Raw genomic sequence first — 22,090 nt, forward strand, 5'->3', positions numbered from 1 at the left:
CCTTTTATAGCGCCACCAGGAGGCCGACTTATGTAAAACATTTTTTTTAATATTACTCCTTCCGATTTTATCCACATTTCACGCAAATCGGTACACATGATCTCTATAGTCATGTGATCAAGACGGATGTGTTTGATTTTTCATATACCATCCTGATTGGCTAAGATTTACATCTAAAGTTTGCAGTAGTGGCTTGTTTTGAACAAAATGCCGCAAATCATGAACGCAGCATCCGATTGCGGTCAAACTTTGCACGCACATTCACACTATGTTGAGGAGCAAATGCCACCCTTTTAACATTGGCCTGTTATAGCGCCACCAGCAGGTCTAATTTAGCAAAACAATTGTTTTGAACAAAATGCCTCAAATCATGAATGCAGTGTCCGATTGCCGTGCAAGGCCTAAGAAGAAATGGCTACCTTTTCACATTGGCCTATTATAGCGCCACCAGGAGGCCACAATAACCTACCTGACCTGGCGGAGACCTGTGCTCCGAGGAGCACTTTTTCTAGTTTCACTCTACTTTACTTGCACAATTTAGTTGAGGCCTATATGCCAGTTTTATTCATGATGATGTGGACTTGAGGTTTGAGGACAGGTGAGTGATGTTGTGTTCATCAATGCGGTTTATGACAACTCTGTCTACTCCTGTCTTAGTAAAAAGAATCTGTATCATATCATGTCTTTTGGTGGTGTAAAGAATGATCAGATCACACCTGTTTTACTTTCTTTATGGTGCATGCATTTCCCCTCAGAGCACCTAGAATTTGGAATCAACTACGCCTTTCAAAATGCCCTATGAATTTCAAAATGACACGCATTCAGCAGGATAATTTGTTATTTCCAACAAAAACATGGGCCAAACCAGAGAGGGATTCAAGTGTCTTCTCTCGCAGTCTGAAGGGAGTTCTCTCATCATTGCTCCAGGCGAACAATGTAATTTTAACGAGAATGTGGGCTTTGTTTGTTTCTCCCTTCACGCAGAGGCGGAGAATAAAAACATATGCAAAGGGATTACAATGGAAAAGGAACAAAGCAGCCTTGAGAGCCGTTGTTTGGTGTAAATCATTAAGCAGTGATTAGGATGTGGCCAAGGGCTGTCTGACGGGTGTCTTAGTGGGATGCTGAGGACTGGATAGATGATCGCCATTCACAAATCTACAGTGTTACAGGAGCCAGCTGTAAAACCCTCCTGTGTTCTCCTCCCTGGCTTGACAGCAACTCCCACTGCCATCCGAGGCATTCTCTCTGACTCAGATTCCGTTTGTATGTCTGTCTTTTGGTCTTTTTTTGTGTATATTTCTGTATCTTTCTGTCTGTTCTCCTCCTGTGTGTTTGTGTTATCTCACCCCCACAACGCATGCACGCACGCACGCACGCACGCTGTCTTTTATGTGCACCAGGTAGCCCCTGATAATTCTTGAATGTCTAAGTTCTCAGAACTGTTACTTTTTGAGGCAGATTAATCTGATGACATTTTGCTTTGATATTTCATTCCACACCCCTTTCTGCAGCTTGTCTGCTTAGACCTTCACATCTTTGTTCACAGGGCTTCCTGGCTGATCCCTTGTGAAATCACTGGTTTTGCTAATGAACCATTTGCACTGTGATGATATTTTAATCACCCACGGCACGAGGGGAAGATGTGGGCGTCATGGCCTGGCAGCAGTGAACACATTGTCAACGCACTAAAAATTCATCTTTTGAAGCTCTGTGTGCTCAAAATTAAGGATACAACATTACTTCAGCAGATGTACCTACAGGAGGACTCACACAGAACACAAGTGTCCCTGGTTATACTCTAATTAACCACTTAAACCTTAAACGTATACAGATTAAACCAGAGTCCCCCAGGGCTCTACACTGGCCCCTCGCTCTACACTAAATATCTTTGTCGAAAATAGCCCGGCTATTTTTATCAGATGTTCACCCCCAGAATTATTATTTATGTATTTATAAATATAACTATAATAATAATTTGTACTTTTTTTGTGTTTGTGTCAGAAAAAACACAGGCTTACCTAGAGTCTGGGGGGGGAAAGTATAATTTCTGATCCATTGTAGTCAGTGTCCATTTTGTACATTGTTGTCCACTCTGTACTAGTCTGTAGTAATACTTCAAGAAAGAAATTTGGTGGAATTAGCCACTTGGTCACCAGCATGCCTATTATGGGGGAACATTTGCCAAAAATAGCAGTTCTACAAGCGTTGTGAGCTTGTAGATCAGCTATTTTTGGTGTAGACACGTCCAAACCGTTGTAACTCAGGTCAGTTTTACTAAGAATAGAGGGTTAAAGAGATTAAACAATGTTTCCAGGCTAATTATGTCAGCATGGCTACATACTTTGCGGTCATTACAGCTTCAGTGTTCCGAAAGAAAAGGGGCTTTCACATACAAGCTAGCAAGCAACATGTCGGAAATACTGCCACCTCACAGTGACACTCCAAAATCTTAAGTTCCTCTCTGTACCCTCTTCCCCTCCTCCTTTTTGTGTCAACAGACGATGTTGAGTTATGTTTGAAAAGCTCGTACAGTATCGCTGAGAGCACCAGTCTGTCTTCTACAGAAAAAAGTAGAAGCGCTGAGACTTGACAAGCACAAAAAAGATATTGAAGTTGCTTTCTGGGACCTGTTAGAGTTGCAGTCTTGGAGCTCGCTGTGCTAGCATCTAGGGCAGAAGTTTGTGCACATAAAGTAGACAGAATGGTATTTGCATGCATGGTATATATACTGTGAAGCTATTTAAAGACTGGGTCTGTGAGACAAGTAGATATTCACACTGTTTGAGGTGGCAAAACCCAGTTACAGTCATGTGTTTAATGTAAGGCAAAAACCCGTAGGCCTACATTTTAGTCAAAAACAACATACAAACATCCGTACATGTTTGTTATCCCTGTCACAATATTGTCTTCATCTCATTTTCAAGTGGGTCCTTTTAATGTAATGTAATATGAATATAAAGAATGTCAATATACAAAATATTCACAACTCATTCATAGTGGGAAGTGAGATTAGGATTGATGATTGATAGGAAGAGAATGTTTTTATTTTTTTATAAACATGTAAAGGTCTTTAGCTTAAACCAAGATCTCATCTAATTTAAGTAACTACTTTCATTAAACCCATAACCTCGCCAGCTGTACCATTCCACTCCACTACTTCCCCTCACCCTCCTCCGCTGACAGTGATGGCCCGTTGAATGGATAGAGACCAAGACAGTGTTTTAAATGTGAGTGATGTCCGGATGACAGCTCAATCTCATAAACAACTGAGCTGGGCCTGAAGTTATTGGAAACGGTCTGTATGGTCCTGAACCGCCAAATCACTTCATCACGGGCGACAATCTTTCCCCAGCTCTAATGTAATTAGTGTGGATCTCCTCTGCCGGCTCTGGCCCTTTGTTGTTGGATAAATGTAATTAGATGAAATGAGCATCAGTAGGCCATGGCCTCTGTAGTTTGAGATCTGTGACAGGGAAGTTACTGTCATTGACAAAGTAGCTGAAAATGGAATGAGCCTGCCCCCCTTGAAGTGAGGTAAAAAAAAAAAAAAAAATCTCAACCCCACCCAAACAGACATATCACTCCTCACACAGCAGCAAATAGCCAAAAATAGTCAATCTACAAGCTCACAACATGTCGCAATGCAACATGTGCACTATATCTGTGTACAGATGTGGCTATATCTGGTGCGCGTAATACGATAATTATAAAATAATTAAACAGTACACAAACCTACAGATGCCCACATACTGTTACAAGTATACAAACAGAAGCACACACACACACACACACACACACACACACACACACACACACACACACACACACACACACACACACACACACACACACACACCCTACAGAAAATCACTGGTAAATCTTAAGATTTGACAGCCTGAAAAGTGAGATTGTGGTGTCACACCATGTTTATTCCAGGCATGTAACGAAAATAGTACATTCATGATTGCAGAAACAATATTTTAAGCCACCAGCAAATTAGTTGAAGTACCAACTTCAACTTAATTACTGGCGAGGTGGGTTATATACCCACTTTAGGCCAAAATTACCTTTCCGCATTATCTCGATGAAAGTTTATCAATAAAGCTTTTTAATAAAGAAAATATATAATATGCAAAATGGTTTGAATCTTGAGGTCACAGTTTGCTTTTATTTGCGTGCTATAATACTGCAAAGGGAAATAGTTTTTCTCTCTTTTCCTACAGCAATAACTAAAAAACTAAAAACCCTAAGAACTGTGAATAAACACTCATCCTGTTTTTATCAGTGCGGCTCCATCCTCTTGAATAATGCAGTGCAATACCATGATAAACCTGCATAGAGATTTAACATGCATAAACACTTTTCATGGTACACACTATAATGCAAAGCAAACAATGAACCTAAATGGACATGAAGTTGGCAGTGTGTTGTTATGTTTTCTGTTATCAGCTGGTACACAAAAATAAGTGTTGCTCCAAGAAAATAAACCTTATTTATTTTCAAAGCTGGAACTTATTTTAATGAATAAAAATCATTATGTATGGTAGAGTATGTTAATACAATATAACTAGAATCTGTTTTGTTTAAGTCTTAAACTATTTCAACCTGCATGGTGTCCCTATTTTGGGCCTGCCGATGTAGACAAAAAGCTTGTCAAAAATAACGGAAATAGACGATCAACAATTGTTTACCAATCTACTATACAGCAATGTCTGTTGCATGACATTGTTGTGCAACAATGTTATAGAATGAAAGTATGAAACAGAAAGTATGAAACGGGGCTTAAATTGTTAAACATTTCAATCAGGACCACCGGAAAATGTGTCTCAGCTAGCTGTTTCATTGTGTTTGTAAGAATAAGACAAGTTTCATCTTGGCTTTCACAATTTGTGAATATTGTTGACCAATTAGCATGATAAAAATAGATTTAAAGTTTGTAATGAAAAAAGGTGTTGTGCGGAGAATTGTTTGGAAGGTAATAATAAGCTAATTAAATTGGTTAACAGCAGTCATGCTTGTTTGATATGGTTGGCATGTTTTTTTTTCTTCCTTTTTTTTCCTTCACTCTCATTCCATTGTAAACAGCATTTGTCAGTGCAAGGCCCAGACGTATGAACCTGTAGCTTAAATATGTTCAATGCATTCCTGCCAAGATGGAATACAAAGTATATTAACCCATTAAAACCGGGAAAGCATCATTTTAGATTTGAACTAAAAAGCATTATTTTATACTTTGACTATTAAAAAATAGCAGATATACAAGCTCATAGCACTTCGTGCCGCACTACGAGCTTGTAGATCTGCTATTTTTGAAAAATCGTGAACATTTGCGCAAATCTTTGAATATACAGTACATATTATTTTAAAGCGAACTCAAATCTTTGCTTCTGGGGATCCCTGGAACAAAATATTTTGAGATGGGGGTCTGCGGCCAAATACATATCATTTTGGGGGTTCTTGACTTGACTAGCCACTGCTAGCAACATACGAGAACTGTCTGGATTTAGAAGACATTTTTTAGAATCGGCCTCAGGTCTTAATGGGTTAAATGCAAACAATATTGTACATGTACAAGAATGTCCTATACTGTATTTCTTGCCATAATATGTGTTTCCAGTAACATCCACCTGGTTTTGTGCAGCGAGTAACGTGGATAACAAATATTTTGCATGAAAATCACTGTCAATATTGTCTGTAGTATTTCCATGAATACATTGTTTTCTCTTGTTTGCATGTGCCACATGTGACAGTGTAGTGATGTATTCAAAGCTGTTCCCAGAGATTTACTTGGCTGGGTGGGTAATGCCTGATGTATGCTATGCTTCATTGTACGATGGTGTGTCGCACGTTGAAAATAACAGATATACAAGCTCACAACGCATCGCAGATGCATGTGTTCTGAGCTTGTAGAAGATCGTCTATTTGGACTTGTCTGCTCAGTTACTGTACATAGCAACTAGCTGCATTGTAAATAGAACGTAAGGGATGAAGTAAAAGTGATCCCCAAGTAAGATAATTATCTCATCAGAGACACAGTTATGCTAGATTAAGCTAGTGGAAAAAGGAGCTTAATCCTTCACTCCAGCACAAACAGCACTTGATTAACATTTTTATGATCTCTGTGTATTATTGTTTTATAGGTAGCCCTCCCACGTGGATAACCTGATTTAAATATAATATTTCCATGCTGGCATAGGCAGAGAAGAAGAACAAAGCTGTTAAGAACATTAACAAATGTGCAAATTTGATGACTCTCGAGCCTAATTTATGATCAGTCACATAATGATGTTGCTAGTCAAAAAGAACGGCGTTTTCACACTTGGACCATTTCAGCCCTTGAAGTGGACTCACACCATGACTCACCTGTTTTTCACACATATATGTGCTTACTTGCTTATGGCAGTCCATCGATGTCGATGATGACATTGCTCCAAAAGAATATGTCGGGTTGATTATTGTGGTTGGTTTCGCCTGTGCATAGCCAGGTGGCTGCTCAGACCAATGCGTGATCCGCAGACTTTATCACAGGAGGGGCAGGGGAAGGCAGCAGTGGTGGTCGGTGGACCTTTGGCACCTCTGTGCACGCCGCTGTACTCTCCTGTCTGTGAACTTCTCCTGAAGATGAGTGACTCCAAAAGAACCCAGACCCGTTGGGGTTCACTTAACCTGTGCATTGTGAACAGAAAGCTCTCCAGGTTCACTTCACCATTGTATTTTAGTCCTCTAGGCTTGCCGTAGAAAGATTGCATGCGATAATGAATATTTTGTGCTGTGAACTGAAAGAGGACTCAGGCCCCATCAGAACTGAAGTTGACCAGAAAGAAAGAGTCCTCCTTTCAACGACGTGAACGCAAAAAGATCTCAGTCCCTTTCCTGTTGGTCCACGTTTCGGTTTGTTTGTGTGGACTATCAATGAAGTCATTTTTGTAATAGCGTAAGCCTTACATTATTATGTAAGCAAAACATGTGACTCAGTTTAAACCACTTTCAACCTGGCGTCCCTAATTTCGGCATGTCATTGTAAGTCCAAATGTTCACGATGCACGCGTTGTTAGCCTGAGGATTTGCAATTTTCGCTACTTTGGGGCTTAAGTGGTTGAGAAATGTACAGTATTTGAATACATTCCCTCAACTTTCTTTCTTGAGTGGAAAATTTCAGGGGTGTTAATTCTCCGTAAATCTGTAAAAAAAAAGAAAAAAAGAAACAAAAAGAAACAAAAAGAAAGAAACAAAAAAGAAGAAGGCATATTCTCAAAGCCCATTTGGATTCTCACTTGAAGTAAACACCTGTTTCCTATGATGTCCCTTGGGGCACTGCACAACATTTAGACCACTAACAAGCACAAAATTACACTGGAGACTAGAAACTGTTTGGCTCTCCATGGGTTTCTGCTTTTGCAGGATTGAATGAGGAGAATTGCTGAAGCGTTTTGTGCTTGCATTTTGCATTTCACAAGGTAATGCTCGAGGACGCCAAGACTGAGTGCAAAGAGACTGTGATCCTTGACTAGTTTCTTTTAGAAAATCTTGGTAGTGCTTCCAAACAGGTACTGGGCTCAACACATCCGTAGAAAAAAAGGAAAAACAACCCACACACTAGGCAATCCTTGCAAAACATTTAATAAACAACATTTCGATGAGACAAATGATCGGGAGGTAATCAAAAATGTTTTTGGAGGTATTCCTTTCTCCTAATTTCACTTTAGACTCATTGTACTAAAGTGAGAACGAATTGTCCTTTGTTAGCAGGGCAATGCAGAGAGGGGCAGGTGCTTAAAGATCAAAAGGGGCACAGGGAACAATATTTTAAACACTAGGGTTAGCCAACACAATTTACAGTACAACATAACCTGTTGAATTATAGTACATTTGGCTGCAGATAGTGAAGTGTTCAGGTCTGGTTTTTGTGCCAGGTGAGGCAAGTCAGGAGCTTCGGCTAGAGTCTACATTTTAAATGTATCCATTTAAAGATTTGAATCAGAATTTCAAGTTTAGTAAAAGCTCTTTCATATTCCATGCTCAAGTCCCCTAAGCCCCACCCGTGTGTGTGTGTGTGTGTGTGTGTGTGTGTGTGTGTGTGTGTGTGTGTGTGTGTGTGTGTGTGTGTGTGTGTGTGTGTGTGTGTGTGTGTGTGTGTGTGTGTGTGTGTGTGTGTGTGTGTGCGCGCCCCCAGTGTTTCCACATGTGTCCTCTTAGTCCCCTAGCCTATCCCAGTGTTGATTGGCTGTTGAGTTCACCTGTGTCTAGTTAGTCCTTGTCTATATTTATGCCCCTGTGTGTTTAATATCTTGTCAGTTCATTGTCCTTAATGATGTGGTTACTTAGTTCTTGTCCCATGTGCTTTCTAAGTCATTGTTATTTTCTAGTGTATATTCCTAAGTCCATGGTCCCTTGAGTTCCTCATGATATTTTCCAGTATGGGGTTTTTGCAAATAAAAACCTTTTGCATCCTTACTACTCTGCCTGTGCCTGGTCGTTCTGCACCTAAGTCCTACACCTCCGGAACCACTCTGTGACAATCTTCCTATCTTCCTATAATTTGAGTAACCTCTGTCTGTCTGTCTTCGTCTGTGGTGTCTTCGTCTGTGCCCGATCAAACTGCGCATGCGTCGCATCCAATCCAGCCTCGACACACACACGCTGGCTCTGTGTGTGCGCATGCGTCGCATCTACAGCCCCACAGCGTTACACTGTTGCACACACCACAGCGTTACACTGTTGCACACACAGAACACTCGCCTCCGCGGCCGTGTATGCACGTTGGGGAGGCACGTGTCAAAATGTACATTGTGTACACACAGAACACTCGCCTCCGTGGCCGTGTATGCACGTTGGGGAGGCACGTGTCAAAATGTACATTATTTGTGTTCGCGCGACGGCCGCGTATGTGTGTCGCGCTAAACGTTGCGTGTGTGTGTGTGTGTGTTTGCGACGGGACCGCGACGGGGGGGTGTGTGGGGGGTTGCCCGTGGGGGGGGGGAGTCATCAAATAAGACATCATTGATACTGTATGGCAGAATTAATAATTAAATTTGAATGCGCCTCTATTGTCATTTTGCATCTGTAAGAATTACATCATGCAAAGTGTAGACAAATGGATGCAGAAAGACTACAAAAAACTTGTGTGACAGAAACACAAGAAGCTGCAGACCTCCATTATCAATGAGAAATTGACTTGATAGTTAGGAACCAAATGGACCCTTGTGGGCCTGTACCTCTGAGAGTGGCTCCATGTGTACAGTCTCAGAGTTACATGAATTCTTAAGGATTTTACAGTGTAGATTGGGGTCCCAGAGAAAATAATTCATGCATTATATGCCTATTGCATATCATACTGGGGGTCCCTGAAATACATAAAAAAAAGTCGTAATCACTGTTCACCACTGAACTACTGAGTTCTAATATTGTTTTAGTGTTTTTGTTTTAAAATGGCTTTTAATTGTGTTCCAATGTAGCCTCACTTTTGTTGTTCCTAGTTGTTTCTCTTATCCTCAACCTCAGTGGAACACTACAGAACACTGTCCTGCTGCCATTGTTGTTTGTCAGATTGGATGCATTGCATTCTGTTATTACAGTAAATGTCTATATAAAGAGCTAACGGTTACAAACAAATGTTTGACTTCCAGTTACAGGATACGGTTTTGATCCAAGCAATAATGCAATGGGCAGACATATGCTATCATAATACTTGTGAGGCACAAAGCATATTGTACATGAAATCTCAAACGTGTGCTTGTATATTATCCTATAAAGAAATATCCTTTGCATAATAGCCTCCGACAATTCGGCCTATTTAAATCACAGACATACTGTAATACAGAAACTCTAAAGAGCAATTTTCGACAACAATTGGCTATTCAAATGTTTGCTTCAGTGTACTTGAATATTGAGAATACATTATTACTGACAGCATCTCTAGTTTACTGAGGCTTGTTCAGGCTACAGGCAATTTGTATTTGTTTCTCAAATTTGATCTTTATGAGTCACTGTCCACATTGTTATTTGCAAATGATCAGATCGGTATTGCATATTCAGATATCGCTGACCTATCTGCAATGGTTGTTGAGGTAATAATGGCATAGGCATGAGTTTTTTTTATTTTCTAATGCTTTTTTTGTATATAATTTTTTATTTTCTCATGCCTTTTTTGTACATAGTGGTATATATTTTTTCCTCTGTATTCTTATGTTGATTTTTGAACTGTTTGGTTGCTACTATATATGTCTATGAAATTAATTCAAGGACCCCAACGGAAACAAGCCCGCAAGGACTTTTTTGGCCGGACCTTTTAGACAAAAGCATTATAAATGCAACTGTGTTGTTTTACATTATTTTGCCTAATACAAATTTCAATCAATCAATCAATCAATCAATGCAGTAAAGCAACTCCATCGTATGATGGTGTTGCTTGCCCAACTACTCACATTGCAAGTCATTGTGAACTTGTAGATCTGCTATTTTCAACAAACGACACCATTGTGCGACAGAGTATAAAATCAGGCTTCAGTGTCCAAGTGTACATACTGAGATGCGTCTGTACCATAGAGATCAGATTTGAATCACATTTCAAACCAGCAAAAATCAGTTTCCATGTGGATTTTTTGCAGTTCAAACAAATCTGATAGAGGCTGGATGGGCCAAACATCGGATTTGGGCTGCCAGTGTGAAGATCGCCTGAGAGGCGTGGAGGATGTTGCAGAAGTCCATTATGAGTCTGAATTTCACTGTCCACAATATATTCATAGCCACACTATACATTCGTGTGACTGATCAATTAAAAGCAGATGAGACATCTGTCCCATTTTGGAACCTACCCAAATTACTGTATGTGCCACCGTTTGGAAAATAGAATGAAGATAAGAGAGAGAGAGAGAAAATGCAAGTGCTTTCTGTTCTGAAGTATTGGTAATACAGAAACCAATTTGGCAAACGCTGCTTTGGGGGAGCTCTGCAACTGAGGTGCAGACAGACTTGAGTCTTCAAATGTGGAAATTTCAAACGAGTAAAAAATGGCCTTCTCTATTTTTGTTTTGTATTGTGGTACTGTATGTGCGTGTCTCTGATATATATATATATATATATATATATATATATCTGTATGTATATATATAAAAATAAATAATGTGTGTGTGTGTGGGTGCGTGCAAGGGCTGGAGGAAAATGTATGTTGACAGCTAGAGACCTCTTGGTATTCCGGTCAGGTATTCCTTTCAACGCTCAACAGAGCTCACATGGCAGCAGGACCAGTGCAGTAATGCATTTCCAGCAGAAGCATCTGTCATAGCGATACATCTCACTGTGACCCCAGCCCATCGAGCAACAGCTTCGCACCGCGGCGTGATCCATGGTCCCTCCTCCCTCTCCTGGCCTCCCTCCACGTTCCTTCCCCCTTTTGTCCTCCAATCACAGTTGATCCTCCTGGTTGATGGTGACTTCACCAAGGCCAATATCGGATGCATCACTCTCGGGGTCAGAGAAAAGACTGACTTCACCTGGCAGGTCAGACATCTGTTTTTAAGTAATGCATTGTCTTCTCAAAGGGTGTAGGGTGCAGTACACTTTATTCTAGCGCAGTTTCCAGTTAGGAAGATAAGCGATTCTGTCGATTTTGCTCTACTGCGTATATAAAGCAGCGGTTCCCAAATGGTGTGCCGTAAGACAATTCATGGTCTGCCTTGGGATTTTGTGACAACCACACATTCTTACAATGTACTGTATATAACTATATGAAAAGTTAGAAGTTTTTGTTAACTATCAGTACTTATTTTCCAGTACAGAGGCAAATTATATACCCTAAAAGTTTTTTTTTTCTTTTTCTTTTTTACCACTTTCATCCTGGCGTCGCTATTTTGGGCATATCATTATTTTATCTATTTATTTAAAAAATGACGAATGAAATGGCAAACATAGCCAGTCTACAAGCTCACAATGCATCGCATAGCTCGGCTATTTATTTAATTGTACTGTATTGTAACCTTCATGTAACGAGGAGAGTCACATTGAGTTTCAAGACTTCATTTACAAGTGAGACCAGGCCAAGACGAGGCCAAAGCAGTACAAAAGACGGCAAAACAAGGGAACAAATTCAGGTGTGCCCTCAGATTTCGTTAGAAAAGTACTAAAGTAAAGTTAATTTTAAAACTAAAAGTGAAGTCAGTGAAAAGCTATCCCAGGCTCCCAAATGTCTGATTTAGTGATATTGACTGTTGTTCATTTTACAATTACAATTAGCCTGATATTAAAAGGCAATGACAATTTGGGCATTACATTTAGATTCCTGATTCGGGGTGTAACCTTTAGATTATGCAGAATAACCTTTAGTAGTCTAACCTCTTAATAAAAATCATTAACCAGGTATTGGACTGCTAAAGCTTACCTTACTTTGAAACCACAAGGGCTGCAGCAATTTACAGATACAAATCAGAAAATGATTTTGCATTTGCTAATCATCCCTGGCTATTTTTAATTGCTTCAGGGGAAGCTGAAGCAAAATATGATTATGTGCCATATTCTGTGCTTCACTCACTTTTTAATTGAAGGCAAACTGGCATTTAATTAACAATTGACTAACAGGAAATGAGTTTTATTGATTTGTTTACTACAGAATATTTCTGTGTTATGTGCTGCTTACCAGTTTAGTCCTTGGAGTGTCCCTATGCTGGGGTGAAGAGATTTGGTGTAGTGGGGGGGAAAAGACTGTCCCAATTTGGGACAGTCTTTTTCCAGGGCTCTATACTTGGGACTCCCAAGTAGCCCTCTGAGACCCCAGTCAACTAATTATATAGGGTTTAAGTGGTTAAACAAGTGGTCACCAACACTTGTCATTGAGCTCCCATAACCATCTAGTTCCATATTTGTGTTTTTATCCTCCCATAAAATACAGATGTATAATTTATCACTTCTGCTGATACCACTCGTGCAGTATTACTACATGGTTGTCTCAAGTACTACATACTGTGTTACAGTATATCATATTTAATGTCTAAATCTATATTCTTATCATGCTCGTTTGCAATTGATTATACTCTGAGCTGGAAGATTGGATGTCTTCAGCGGAGTGATTTGGTGTAGAGGGGGAAAAGGAGAAGGCCAAGAAGAGACCCCTGTGGGACCCCGCCCCGGTCAGTGAAGTATATAGGGTTTAAGTGGTTAATGGTTCGTACGTATATCTGTAGAACATTCTCGCAGACAGTGTTTGATCAAGAAGGTTCTGTCCGATTATTCATATTCCATCCTGATTGGCGAATTCCTAACATTGCTGGCCCACAATAACCTACCTGACCTGGTGGAGACTTTTTCTAGTTGTATGTCATTTTGACAAAGTTGCTCAAAGTAGGGACACCAGGGTTAATTAATGTTGTTAACATTTGTAATTAAGTTAAATTGTGAATTTCAGACAGTCTACATTTCCCAAAAGGAAATAAAAACATATCCCCACCAGCAATAAAAAATGAATGACCAGAGCAGAGGAATGTGTCAAATGGATAGTACTACACATGCTGTCATTTAAACTATGCAGCAACTTTTTCAGTGAAGGCCAATGACAGTAGAGAAAACGACTTAATTGCTTTGCTAGCAGGGTTTAATTGAGTAGACTTGAGAGCTCTGCATTTCCACTTATGTACGCGCACGCACGCACGCGCACACGCACGCGCACACACACGCACGTGCACACACACGCACACTCAACTTTCAACAGGCACAACTCCCTTTACAGGTTTTGAGTGCACCTTTCATAGTTCTTGGTTTCTGACACCACTCCATCCGCCAAAATTACCAAATTAACCACTTTCAAGCTGGTGTCTCTATTTTGGATATGTCATTATAGGCAATACATTTAGCACAAGCTCACACCGCATTGTGATGCGGCGTGTTGTGAGCTTGTAGATTGGTTCTTTTTGCTATTTGTAGTAAGATTAAATATAGGGCTTAAGTGGTTACAAATGACCATTTTCAATCATAAAAGACGTGTTGGAAAAAGGCAGCGGAGGACATACATTTTTTAGCCAGCCTGTATTTAAAAGCATGCAGTCAGAGTTGGCAAGAGTCTCAGATACGTTTCCAGAATTTTCTAACTCACTCTTTCTCAAAATGCAATCCCAAAAATGTGGAAATTTGCCCATGTTCTCTCTCAGAGAAAAGGCCCTACATCACTAAACACTTACAGGCCCATTTCCAACTTGCCCGCCTTGTCGAAGGTCCTTGAAGGTCCTCGAAAGATTGATAAATGATCAACTGAACGAGTTCCCGAGTGCTAACAACATCCTTTCACCTTACCAACCTGGCTTCCGGAGGCAACACAGTACCATAACAGCTTCCTTAAAGGCTGTGAATGATATACAGCAATTGAATCATTGGATCACAAAAAACCGGAGCCACTCTTTTTTTATTGATCTTCAAAAATCCGTACATAGAGTTGACCATATTATTTTAAAACAATGACTGCTTAATATTGGTTTGTCTGAGCAGGCTGTTGGCTGGTTTGAAAATTACCTTTCTGAAAGGACACGGTGTGTTAAATTCTTTGCTAAACATTGCAGTGTATAGTCAGGGGTCCCCAAAGGTTCTACACCGGTTCCACTTCTCTTTACTGTTGTAAACAACTTACTGTAGACGACAATGTATTTTACTGCTGTGGTGCCACTCTTGATCTCTTGATTTTTAAACGTGCGCTAAACACTACAAAAACTACCGTAAATGGATGTTTTTGTTTGTGTTTTTCCCCAAAGCCAGGGAGACATTTATCTTCCTAAACATTGTAAATTTGCAGTGCTGTGACATTAACCACTTAAATACTTTGTTGACCGGAGTCTCCCAGGATTCAATACGAGGCCCCATCCTTTTTATCCCCTCTACATCAAATCTCTTCACTGAAAATAGCTATAATTTTATTAGCTAGCTATAACATTTTCACGGAATGTTTGCCCCAGAAAAAGGACACTAGGGTTGATGTGGTTAAAAACTAAATTATGTAGGTATTATAATTGATGATCGTTTAAACTTTTGAATCTTACATTGTAATCTAAGAAACTAAAGCCTAATCTTTGCTCCTTGATCATGTTCATGCCTCTGCCAAAAACTTGCATTCGTTGGATATGTACCACAGTGCGTTGAGGTTTGTCACAGGCTGTAAAGCTCTTACACACCATCGCACCGTATAAGCCCCTGACAGACTGTGAGCATCACACGCACATGCTATCAATCACATATTGTTTACAACAGCTGCAGCTACAATTGAGGCGTCAATTGGACGCGCCAAAAACCTGTTGACGCGTGTCTCAGAGCTCAGTTCTATTTTGGAGTGTCGACGCTCGGCACAGAGCGAGAGAGAAGGAGAAGAGAGTAAATGGAACAACAAACTCCCAGCATGCGGGAGTCTGTGTGTGCTTCCAATGTGAATACTTGACACGCACCAGGGACACTAACGTCAATAAAGCCCCGGTCAGTCACACATCTGTTTCATACGTACCAGAAGCGTCAGTTTCAATTATATAGGAGAAACGGGGTGGAGCGTCCCGTTGCAGCATGTTGTAGGCGATGAAGCGCATGAAGTCTGGGGCATGGAAGCGCCGGGTTCAACAATAATGAACCTTGACCGGGAACCAACCAATAGGACAGAAGCATTGACCACACTTGTCAGCCATTTTCTTTAAGTGAGCCAACACTCTGACTCAAGTCAAATAATCTACACACCGTGTCACAATATTTTCATATTGTGTATGCATAATATTTTCACGTTACTGCACGTGTGTGCACGTGATAACATGGTAAACGGATATGTTTGACGGATCAGCTTGCAATTCAGATGCGTTGATTACATGTCACAGTCTTTATATGGCAGAGTAGAGAGGCCTTCATTGCCCTTGTGTAGACTCACTCATTGACGCATACGATATGTATGTATAAGTCCATACTTGGACTGTCTCCCTCTTAACTTTGTGGGTATATCCCAAACAAAACCAGTATTGTCTGCATTCAAATTACATCCTCTTACTCTGCCTAAGGCTCAAATTGAACTCGACAAACGAGCCTTCATGTGTGCTGCCCCTGCAGCATGGAACCACTTGCAGACAGATCTGCAGCTAGAAGAAATGATCTAGTTTAGGTCTTAAAAATATACTGCAGTGAATGGTTTGGTGGCAGAGTTAACTCAGAAATTACAATTGCTTCCTTAATTAGCTTATTGTGAGTTTATGTTTTGCTATAGGTGCTTTCAAGTTTGTTTTATGTCCTTTGTTATTGTTGCTTTTAATGTTTCTTTTTATGTTGTTATAAAACTGTATGCTGCTATCTTGGACAGGGCTCCCTATAAAAAGAGATATTTTATCCTAGCAGGATTCACCTGGATAAATAAAGGTCAAATTACAAAAGAAAAAATCCTCAGAATTTTGTTCCAACTATGAAAGTTTAATAAACACTGCCTCACCATGTTTTGGGTTTATAGCTCTGGGAACAATTACTAGACCCGTCTTGAACAAACTGAGACTTCGTCAAGGTCCATAATGAAAGAGCAAGTCGGAGATATATTTTGGCCTTAAACCATTGAGTAATTTAAAGATGAGCAATCGTATTATAAAATCAATTCTATGACTCGCTAGAAGCCACTGCAGAGGTCTGAGAATAGGTGTAATGTGTTCAGCTATTTTTCTTCTTGTTAAAACTCTAGCAGCAGCATTCTGATTGAGCTGTAGCTGCCTGATAGTATTTTGAGGAAACCTGAGACTATTGCAGTAGTCTAAACGTACTGAAGAAGGCAAAGATAAGCTTTTGCATGGACATAAATCCAGACATTCTGGCTAAATCTTTAAGAAGACAATAGGCTGACTTTGTTATTGATTTGATGTGGCTATTAACATTCTGAATGCATAACTACTACACCAATATTTTAGCTGTCAAAGACAGGGAGTCAAGGTGAGCACACTAACATTCTGCCTTTCTTACTTGGCATCAAAGACCATTCTCAGTTTTGTCTTTGTGTAGTTGTACAGGAGGCAGTTCTGGCACATCCACAGATGAATAATTTGGCCTAACAGGAGTACATAAAGGTTAAATTGAACAGGCCTGAGGAAGGCCAATGCAACTTTCGAGTCAGTCTAACACTATGATCTACACTTAGTGAAAATGGATCTTCTGACAGTGTAGACTCTACAGCGTCCGAAGATCCAGTTACTCTATGATTGAAATTGTACTGGAATCAGTGTTTAGACAAACATTATTTATGACCTCAATCGCACACACGCATGCACACACACGTGCACACGCACGCACGCGCGCGCGCGCACACACACAGACACAACAGTACCTGGTACATGTCTGTGTGTTGCCTGCATGGCTGCTTTAGGGCAGGAGGGCATGGACACTTTAACCCCACCACGTCTGCTCATTAGAGACAAAATTATCTCACCCTCCTGTGGCCCGAAATGTCCCCTCCCTCACTCGCGCCTTCGGTCTTTCTTTCCCCTTCTGTCCCTCTGTGGCCTGTCTTTGATCATCATCACAGAGGGGCTTTGATTGGGTGGGTGTGCAACAGAGCAGCGTTGGTAGAGAGGGCAGTGGACTGGGAGAAAGTTCAGGGGTTGACAAACCCGAGCCCCCAGAGGAAGGTGCCCTCTCAGCGATTTCTCCCAGGTTCTCTCAATGATTTATTGCCCCTGGCAGCATTTCATGACATTAACTTGTTCTGGGTGTTTCATGGACCATGCAGGATGCAGAGATGAAGAGAAAAGCCCAACGGAGAAGGCTAAGTAAAAGCAGTCTATCAATACTAAGTCAAAATGACTGAGTCTTTCTTGTTATTTTCTATTTTTTTGCTGGGGCTTAATGTTAGGCAGATACTATGCTCCCAGTGACTGCTAAGTAGATTCAAAGAGTCTTTCTTTCTGCCCAGGACCCATTGAAATGGGTTTCAAAGCTGTGTGGGTGTGTGTGTGTGTGTGTGTGTGTGTGTGTGTGTGTGTGTGTGTGTGTGTGTGTGTGTGTGTGTGTGTGTGTGTGTGTGTGTGTGTGTGTGTGTGTGTGTGTGTGTGTGTGTGTGTGTGTGTGTGTGTGTGTGCATGCGCGGTAAGTGTGATTTGTTTGGATGTGTGTGCAAGCACGCATGGCTAGCCGTGTGTGTGTGTGTGTGTGTGTGTGTGTGTGTGTGTGTGTGTGTGTGTGTGTGTGTGTGTGTGTTTGTGTGCGTGCGTGCAAGCGAGTGTGTGTGTGTTTCTATTTATGCATGAGCCTGCATGTTTGCACAACTGAGTAGTTCAGTCATTCATCATGGTTTTATTTCATGGCCCCATGAATAATGTGACTGTGCATGCATCTGTTTGATGCCCCTTCACTACAAGCCTGCATTACTGCAACAGAGCTCTCTATTGTTTGGAAATAAAAATTGATCAAATTTCTGCAGCCACTGCCAGCAGTGCCAGGCATATTTGCTATCAACACAGTTTGCCCTTCAAAAGTAGTTTAATTACATAGCATGTGTGACAGCACTATTATTATAAAACCAAAACCGTAATTGTTATCACATTTGAAGACATACTTTACCAATCAAGCTCTTGTTTCAAAATAATTACCTGCTGTAATGGTGCATTGAAAGACATTCTGCCTTGCAGAATAGCGCACGCGTGCTGTGATTGTCCTCCCTGCAGTAACCGCTTAAGCCCCATATACTTACAAATAGCAACCAAAAAAAAGCCATTACAAGTAAACAGTATGAAATCTCCAAAAGCTGTTTGATGCTCACTTTCACATCTAATTTGGTGAAATCATGTTTCTGCATCAAAAAAATCGCATTTGTTATATTTGTGGCACCCCCTGTTGGTGAACATCTTTTGGCTCTGTATTGTTTAGAGTCCCCTCAACATGTGAGTGAAATGTCAATCGGACGATGTGTTCACAATTTGTGGTATTCTTTATCAAATAGGCCCCTCCTGCGAACTTTGGAAATTGGTATGGAATATAAGAAATTGGTAGAGACATTTTAATCAAATGACTCCTGAGGAAAAAAGTGTGTTTTGAAGGAAATTAAGAGATATTTTCATTACCTTTCTTTACCTTAATTGGTTAATAACTCTGCCTATAACCATAACATTGAACTGTGCCTAACCTTAAATGTCAAACGTTTTAGTTGATATTTTACCCTCCTTTAGCATCAACAATGTGGGCCACATTCCTTTGGCATCAACATACCATAGTAAAGCAAAAGGTTGCCTTCGGTGTCAGCATGCGGATGCCAAAGTTTCCTGCCCAAGCGGCAAAACATGATGAGTAGGTATAAGTAAATGTTGCAGCACCATGGTCCTTCCATATCAATTAATTTTCCATTATCACCCCATTGTTTTTTACGGCATGGTGCCAAAAGAGCCTAGCCATCTATAACAGGGTTTGTCTGTCCCTCTCTGTCTATCTTTTTGTATCAGGGCAATGGGAAGATGTTTGGGCATACCATTATGAGCTACATCTTCATGATTGTCACAATGTGACAACGTATATGGGGCTTAAAGGAGAACTTCACCCATTTCCAACCATATCTTCATAGATAATTGGTCCTCACTAAATGCTCATTATAAGATGGCACCTTTTCCGTCTACTCATTCTGCGTCTCAGAGGTGGGCCGTGGCCAGTTGGGAAACCTGCCTACCAACGATTATCTGTGGGGATTCCAAGTTAATGGAAACTACAGCCTATCTGTTCCAGGAAAGTTTTCACACTGAAATAGAAGCCTTTGTTCTTGCAATAATAAAACATAATTTCAAATTTCAAAAAAGTATAATGATGCCCGGAAAAAAAAGTTTGTAACTGATCGGTCCAAAAGTTTGCGAGAATAGCTCCACACACACAGCTCCACACACACACACACACACACACACACACACACACACACACACACACACACACACACACACACACACACACACACACACACACACACACACACACACACACACACACATGCCGTAACAAAACAAAAGGTTGAAATCGTGTTTGAAATTGCCACCGATGATGACATGAGCGTGAGTGAAAAAGGCTAATTGTACCTTTAAGTGGTGTTAAATGAGGGGCTCTGTAGTGGGAGGTCCATTTTTGTGTATTTGTACTGGGCAACGTCGGTTACTCACAGCACTCCATAAATATATTACTGTGCGCAGGCTGGCAATTGGGGCTTTAGAAAGCATCCATGCAGTGATTAGGAACGAACCACTGAAGCGGCGGAGAACTCTGCTGCTGTCATCTTACATCTAAAAGCTTTAAAACATTTTTACTCTGAATTTGGCAATAAGACAAACAGCCAAAAACATGGCTATGATAAAACCAGATATAAAAAAAAGGCAAAAGATTTACAATTTGCCAAACATAATTTATTCACAAATGAATCATAGCAGCAACTGACGGATTCTGCTTAAACGCTTCGCGTTCATCAAGGAGTGTACTGCCTATGAAAACAGGTCATAAGAATGCCATAACAGTGCATACACAAGTTTTATCAGATGACAGATGACACGCAACTGCACACCATCACACGCAACTGCACACCACATTTCTGCCATAAGCTACTGCAACAAACGGGTCCAAAAGCCATTGCACGTGGCACACAAGAACATATCCAAATAGACATGACATTTTCTTTTTTCTTTTTGCAGCAAAATGATCAGTGTGACTTTAAAAAGCGCTGACAACTGAATATTAAACTGCTCTTCCAATACATTGTTACTCCCAACTCATCATATTTCAATGCTTGGGTCAGGTTTCGTGTCCACTGATCATAACCGATTCCCACCATATCGGTATGCAAATTGGACAAACTTCTGCAATCCGTCATTAGTCACGTGACAACACAGTCTATTGGACTACCCATTGTTTTTAATAATAATATTATTTTTATTATTTGATGAGGGGGTGAGAACGTGTTGGCTCTGCTGTAATTATCCATATCTTAAGGTCCACTCCAAGCGTAACAACTGTAACTACCAACGATAATTATGTGGGTATCCACACTGATGTTGTCATTGATGTTGTCATTTTATTGTAGTTGTGGTGTGAACTCTGCCATCCACTTGAGTTAGAACGATTTTTTAAATGATTTATAGTTATGGTGCTTGGTCTGGACGGCATATTACTGTACCTTGAGCTGCCTTCAGGGTGAGTCAATTGTAATAAACCAAACGTGGCCTTGCGCTCGGGGGTTGTGGAGATGAAAGACCTCATAAGGTCATGTGTGTCCAATTAGTTCAAAATGTCAGTGGACATGCATCAGTGATAGGTGAGTCAGTCTCTTCTGTGTCATGGTGCTGCACAGCCATGTTTTCAGGCGACGCAAGGTAGAAATTAAGGTCTGCTCTGAGGATGAACTGTGCTACAATCACATCAATAAACATTTTGAAGCCACAAGACTAACTTCCCATACGTAGAACTAAGGCCACGTCCACACAGAGACATTTAAAAAAATGTCACAGAGTTGTTTTCAAAAAGTTTACCGTACACACGGCATCGTCTCAAGAAATGTGTGTGTGTCCACACGAAACCACTGAAAACACCACAAATCCACTGAAAACGCTGTAGTATACTTGCCCGGCCTGTGGGTGGCACTGTAAAGCTGCCACAAAGCACCAAAAAGAGAGAAGAAGAGTGCGATGTAAACACAAACAACAGGTTGTATTATGCTGTTCTCCATGTCCACTTGTTGCTGACGGTGGTAGTGTAGGAGCAGTACATTTAGCTGTAAAAGCCCTATCACGTTAAGTAGCAGCACAAACGCAACGCTAACGGGGGCCGCCATGTTTGTTGTTGTTTTTGCGTGGGGGGGGGGGGGGGTCGGCGCGAGAGGTGGAGCTATGGCGTCATCGGTTCAGGAAAGATGCGTCTTAGGTGTACACACAGAGACGCAAGGGTGGCGTCTTCAGAGTTATTCACTCTGGGACCCGGTAAAAAATGAGCGTATTCGCTATTCGCGGACCCAAAACGCCGGCTCCGTGTGGACGAAACGTCTAAATGATTAAAAACTTTTGCGGATACACCTAAAAACGTCTCCGTGTAGACGTGGCCTATCAGTCCTGCAAGTGGTTGCTACAATGTACACACAGTGACTAGGGTCATACTT

Source organism: Gymnoscopelus braueri, assembly GCF_963280865.1.
Source record: "Gymnoscopelus braueri genome assembly, chromosome: 22".
Taxonomy (NCBI): Eukaryota; Metazoa; Chordata; class Actinopteri; order Myctophiformes; family Myctophidae; genus Gymnoscopelus; species Gymnoscopelus braueri.